Raw genomic sequence first — 6,328 nt, forward strand, 5'->3', positions numbered from 1 at the left:
ATTATTTTAGGGGGAAAAGTTTCAACAAGTAACCCTTGGTCCAAGGTGTAATTAACATGATCAATTCTTCCACACACATTTGCCAGCATCTTAAACTTAAATTTAATCCATATTCTATTTTGGCAGTACTGCTAAGATTCCTTGTTTTTTCATTCTCAAAAAATAAAAATAAAAACACAAAGAACTTTTGCTTTTTTTTTTTTTGGAGTTGGAGTCTCACTCTGTTGCCCAGACTGGAATGTAGTGGTCACTCCTGCCACTGCAGCCTTGACCTGCTGGGCTCCGGCGATCCTTCCGCCTCAGCCTTCCAAGTAGCTGGAACTACAGGCACGCGCTACCACGCCCGGCTAATTTTTTTGATTTATTGTAAAGACGAGGTCTCGTCAAGTTGCCCAGGCGGGTCTCAAACCCGCGGGCTCAGGCAATCCACTCACCTCGGCCACCCAAAACACGGGATTATAGGCTGAGCCACCGAGCTCAACCTGCCTTTTTCTTTTTTTTTTTTTTTAGACAAGATCTCACTCTGTCACCCACACTGGAATGCAGTGGCACAATCACAGCTCACAGCAGCCTCAAACTCTCCTGAGGAAGGTATTTCTGTGTGCAGTGAGTTAACACTCAAATATTCTTGTAATTTTATTGCTATGAATTGTTCAAAAAAGTCAACCATAAAATTTAGTTTATTATAAGGTCTAAAGTCCCTTCACAACTGGGACTTTATGAACAAAGCTGTCTCAACTCTCCTAGAAGATCTTTTCTGATAAAACAAGTGTTTAAAATAAAGGTAAAGCTGGGTTCGGTGGCTCAGTCTGTAATCCCGGCACTTTGGGAGGCCGAGGTGAGTAGATTGCCTGAGCCCGCGGGTTCAAGACCCGCCTGGGCAACTTAACGAGACCTCATCTCTACAGTAAATCAAAAAATTAGACGGGCATGGTGAAATGTGCCTGTAGTTCCAGCTACTTGGAAGGCTGAGGCGGAAGGATCGTCAGAGCCCAGTGGGTCGAGGGTGCGGTGGCCGGGAGCGGCCACTGCACTCCAGTCTGGGCGACAGAGTGAGACTCCAACTCAAAAAAAATAAAAATAAAAATAAAATAAAATAAAGGAAAAATTATCTGAGTCATCTACCTCCTCAACTTCTCTGTGCCCACAATATTACTAAAAATTAACTTGCTTTTACAGAAGTCATGCTGGAGTCTACTGAAGGCGGCGGCCCTGACATGGGCGCCAGCGGCTCCAAAGCTCGGGGCCTGTGGCCCTTTGCTTGGGGGGGGGCAACCCAGAGGCAGCAGGCGCTGAGCAAGCTTTGGTGTGGCCTGAGGCCGAGCCGTGCCCCCTTCGTATTCACGCGCTACGGCTCCATGTTCTGACGAGGATGGGGCTCTGGCTCACGAGTTCTATGAGGAGACAGTCGTCACCAAGAACGGGCAGAAGCGGGCCAAGCTGAGGCGGGTGCCTAAGAATCTGATTCCTCAGGGCATCGTGAAGCTGGATTCCCCCGGCATCCACGTGGATTTTCCTGTGATCCCCTCTGAGGTGTGAGACTGGGAGGTGGCAGGCACAAGCATCCCCTGCCCCAGCAAGAAACCCCCAGGCTCAATGTTTGGTTTCCATTGAGGAGCCCAAGCTGGGGTCACAACCCTGCATAAACTCCGTTGGCCCAGAACCTTCAGCTTTGAGCGGGTCAGTCCCGCAGTGTTGGTTGGGTATTGGTTCCTGTGTGGACAAGAGGTGGCTGGAGGCTGGTGAAGGCTAGTGGCAGACTTAGCAGCCCACTCTCCCCAGCCACTCCTGCAAGGGGCATGAAAGGGCATACACCAGTCAGGAATACCTGGTTCCTGGTTCTTTGCCTGGCCTGCCTTCTTCCAAGCTTGCCTGGGGCCTAGCCCTGCTAGAGGCTACAGCCCTTTATTTATTTATTTATTTATTTATTTATTTTGAGTTGGAGTCTCACTCTGTGGCCCAGACTGGAGTGCAGCGGCCGCTCCCGGCTACAGCAACTTCGCCTGCTGGGCTCCGGCGATCCTTCTGCCTCAGCCTTCCGAGTAGCTGGAACTACAGGCGCGCGCTACCACGCCCGGCTGATTTTTTGATTTTATTGTAGAGATGAGGTCTCACTGCCCAGGCGGGTCTCGAATCCGCTGGCTCAGGCAATCCACTCACCTCAGCCTCCCAAAGGCGCGGGATTACAGGCCACCAAGCCCGGCCGCTGCAGCACTTTATAAGCAAGGCCTGCCTTCTTCCAGCCCCTGGGTTGCGGGGGCTACACACAAGTGGGAACTTCCTCTTCTTCACTTCCCTTTTACCCCCTAGTCAGAGCATTTCAGCCATTTGCTACCTCGATTCCTCCTGTGTTGGACAGAGGCTATGGGCAGTACAAGCCTAATTCTTCCCACCACCCACCTTCAGATGGATGGACAGTTTGCTACCTGTCAATAGGAGCAGGGACTGGTGTGGGAGGCTTCTCTCTCCACCCAGGCCTGGGCTGATCCCCCTGCTGCAACTAGTGGTTGCCCCCCACACTCCCCCAGTTGAGAAGCTGAGAGAGTACAGGCCAGGGTCAGGACGGGCTATGGCTGCTTGTATCCATGAGGAGTCACTCCATCCCACCTATTCTGTCTAATTCCCCATGCCTTTGCACCAGCCTGTCCTGCCGCGCCCCCCAACACACACACAATTGGGAAGGGACAACACCCTAAGACTAGTGCCAGCAGCTGTTAGTGGCCCCACCACCCACTCCCCTACAGTAATCCCCATGCCCTCAGGATCAGTCAAGGGAAAGTACTGGAGCCCCTGGGTAGGGGTCAAAAAAGAGGAAAACCATAAAAGGAATACTTATAATGTGAAGGTTTGTACATAGTCCATGATGATGTTGGGGCAGTGTCTGATTTCTACACAGAGATGATTTTTTTTTTTTTAATACTGTGCAAGCCCTGTGCTTCTAGAGTGTGGGAAATGGCTTGGAGAGGGTGCCCCTCAGCCTAGGAAGACTGTTGTGTTATTTGTTCAATTTCAATAAAATTATTTGTAGATCCTGCCAAAAAAAAAATAAAAGAAGAAGTCATGTTATATGTGTCTCACCAAAAATGGCAAATAGGCTGGGCACAGTGGCTCACACCTGCAGCCTCAGCACTTTGGGAGGCAGAGGCAAGAGGAATGCCTAAGCCCAGGGGTTGGACACACGTCTGGGAAACACAGCAAGACACTGTCTCTACAAAAAAAAAATCAAAAAAATTAGCTAGGCATGGTGGTGCACACCTGGAATCCCAGTACTTTGGGAGGCAGAGATAAGAAGAACGCTTGAGCCCAGGAGTTCAAGACCAAGTTAGGCAATAGAGTGATACCTCGCCTCTATAAAAAATATTAAAAAATTAAAATTGGCTGGGCTCGGTGGCTCAGCCTGTAATCCCAGCACTTTGGGAGGCCAAGGCAAGTGAATTGCCTCAGCTTGCAGGTTTGAGACCAGCCCGGGCAACCTGGCAGTCCTCGTTTCTACAATTAAAAAAAAAATTAGCCAGGCATGGTAGCGCGCACCTGTAGTTCCTGCTACTTGGAAGGCTGAGGCAGAAGGATCACTGGAGCCCAGCAAGTTGACACAGGGATGGCTGTGAGTGTGTCACTGCACTCCTGGGTGACCGAGTGAGACTCCAACTCAAGAAAAAAAAAATTAAAAAATTTTTTAAATGGCAAATGGCACTTTCAGACAGTACCGAAAAGAAATAAGACGATCAGCCTCATGTCTCATGTGACTTTATATGGCAGCAAAGTAGTTTCCAGCAATCAAAGCTGTATAAGCATTTTATAATCAATAAACCTGGATGGAGCACAAAGGCCTCTTTCTCCTTCTCCCTGATGTTCCTCCTCATCCAGAGTGAAATGTTATCTGGTACTGCATGAAGTCACAAGTTTTGAGATGTTGAGACAAGGAATGGGTAGAAGCCAGAGGCTGCCGGCCCTTCCTTTCATATCCAGAGCACAGGCTCTGGGAACACAGAACCTTTCAAGGGAAGGCGGAGCAGAACCGGATAACAGAAAGAGCTCCACAGCACAATCGCTCTCAGCTGGGTTCCATTTTGAGACTCCCAGGAGACAGTAAGCTCCCTAGGTAATTATGTCCATCGAAAGAAGAGAAAAAGACAGACACATTTGCTTGCAGGTCAAATCTGGGGCTTACCAGACTGGCCTGAAAATTCTTTGTCTCCGACCTGGGGCCTTCCCTGAGGTATCTACACCCCCCTCCAACTAGTCCACCCTGACTTCAGAACTCCTTGATCTTAATAGAGGAGAATGTGTTCAGATCTGAATTTCCCCGAGGGTTTATGTCCCCAGTTCAAAGGCCTGAGATCAGGGTCAGGACCCACAGATAATCCACAAGCTTCCAGCAATGGATCCTGATACCCCACAGACAAAAAGCCTTACAAGCCCAGTCACACTAGAGTTCTCAGCCCCTCCACCAGGTGTTTCCCATCCCAGCTTCAGAGGCACCTCTGATCACCCAGGACCACCAAGTCACCCCAGGCCACCACATCTGTTTTGCCACCAAAACAGAGGGGCTTTAATGGTGTTCCCTGAGAAAAAGATGCTGCCACTGTCTCCAGGAATACAGCAAGGATACAGGAGATAAAGGCTAGGTGGAATTTTAAAAAAACAAAGATTAATCACTGTTGTTCAGTGTCTTATTAAAATATGGCTCACAGAACATTGGGAATCACACCAGCTAAAACTCGTGGCCATTTTAAACATCGGTTAGAGTGACCACAGACAAAGCTTTGCATTTTGTTAAGATATTTGATTAAATTATTTGAGATCTCAGTGCATGAAGTCAGACAGGCCTGGAGTCAAATCTCAACTCAGCCACCTGTCAACCTCAGATAGATGCGTCTCTCTCTCTCTCTAAGCCTCAGCTTTCTCATCTAAAAAAAATGAGAGTAGACCAGGTATGGTGGCTCAAGCCTATAATCCTAATGCTTTGGGAGGCCGAGGCGGGAGGATCACTTGAGGCCGGGAGTTCAAGACCAGCCTGGGCAACATAGCGAGACCTAGTATCTACAAAAATTTTTTTTTTTTTAATTTAGCCGAGTGTGGTGGTGTGCTCCTGTAGTCCTAGTTACTCAGGAGGCTGAGGAAGAAGGACCCCTTGAGCCCAGGAGTTCAAAGTTGCAGTGAGCTATGATTGGCCACTGTCCTCCAGCCTGGGTAAAAAAAGAGCAAGACCCTGTTTTTAAACACTAAAAATTTAGGCTTAGTGTGGTGGCTCAAGCTTGTAATCCCAGCACTTTGGGAGGGCAAGGCAGAAGGACTGCTTGAGCCCAGGAGTTTGAGATCAGCCTGGGCAACTTAGTGAGATATCATCTCTACAAAAAAAAAAAATTTTTTTTAAATTTAGCCAGGTGTGGTGGTACGTGCCTACAGGACTAGCTACTCAGGAGGCTAAAGTGGGAGGATCACTTGTGCCCAGGAGGTCGAGGCTGCAGTAAGCCTGGGTGACAGAGTGAGACTCCCAACTCAAAAAAAAAAATGTTAAGTTAAAAAATAAAATGAAAGCAACAGTTCATTCATGGATGTGTCACAACAAGACAGCTTCAAAAGGGAGGAAGGGAAGATCACAGAAGTGACTGATGATATTTGGGCCACAGAAAGAAAGTTTCACCAAGCAGATTTCTGATGTCCATCACAACAGATTAGTTGCATATTTTCGAGCCATACCTAAGGCACTTACTGATTTACTCAACAGTGTATTTATGCAATTATCCAATTAATGTCATTGCAATACATTAATTCTCATTGTTGTATAGTCTTCCTCTGTACAAATAAATCATTATTTATCCAAAAACAAATAAATGAGAGTAACAGTTGCACGTATCTCGTAGGATGATAGTCCCAGGTACTCGAGAGACTGAGGCGAAAGGATTGCCTGAGCCCAGGAGTTGAAGGCTGCAATGAACAGTCATCATGTCACTGCATTTCAGCCTGGGAGACAGCGTGAGACCCCAACTCAAAAAAAGAAACAATCTTGGGGCTAATAACCTCAAAAAGTAAGGGTTAATAAAAGGAGCTTGGGTCCTTTTATAGTAATAAGGAAACTTGATCAGAGCCTCTGACTATGCTACTAACTAGCTAAGAATATCTCAGCTCCTCCTCGATATAATCGGGATGGCCTGGATCAAGTGCTATTTTATAGCTCTAAGATCTTTTTTTTTTTGAGTTGGAGTCTCACTCTGTCACCTAGACTGGAGTGCACTGGCTGCTTTGGGAGGCTGAGGTGAGGGGATTGCCTGAGCCCACGGGTTCAAGAGGTCTCGCCAAGTTGCCCAGGTGGGTCTCGAACCTG

General features: G+C 47.9%; 1 pseudogene; it reads left to right on the plus strand.

The window, feature by feature from the left end:
* Nucleotides 1–1,217: 1,217 nt before the first annotated feature.
* Nucleotides 1,218–1,539, plus strand: LOC103269740 (annotated as a pseudogene).
* The last annotated feature ends 4,789 nt before the right edge of the window (nt 1,540–6,328 follow it).

Source organism: Carlito syrichta, unplaced genomic scaffold (genome assembly GCF_000164805.1).
Source record: "Carlito syrichta isolate Samal-C Ts95f unplaced genomic scaffold, Tarsius_syrichta-2.0.1 Scaffold309473, whole genome shotgun sequence".
NCBI classification, from domain to species: domain Eukaryota; kingdom Metazoa; phylum Chordata; class Mammalia; order Primates; family Tarsiidae; genus Carlito; species Carlito syrichta.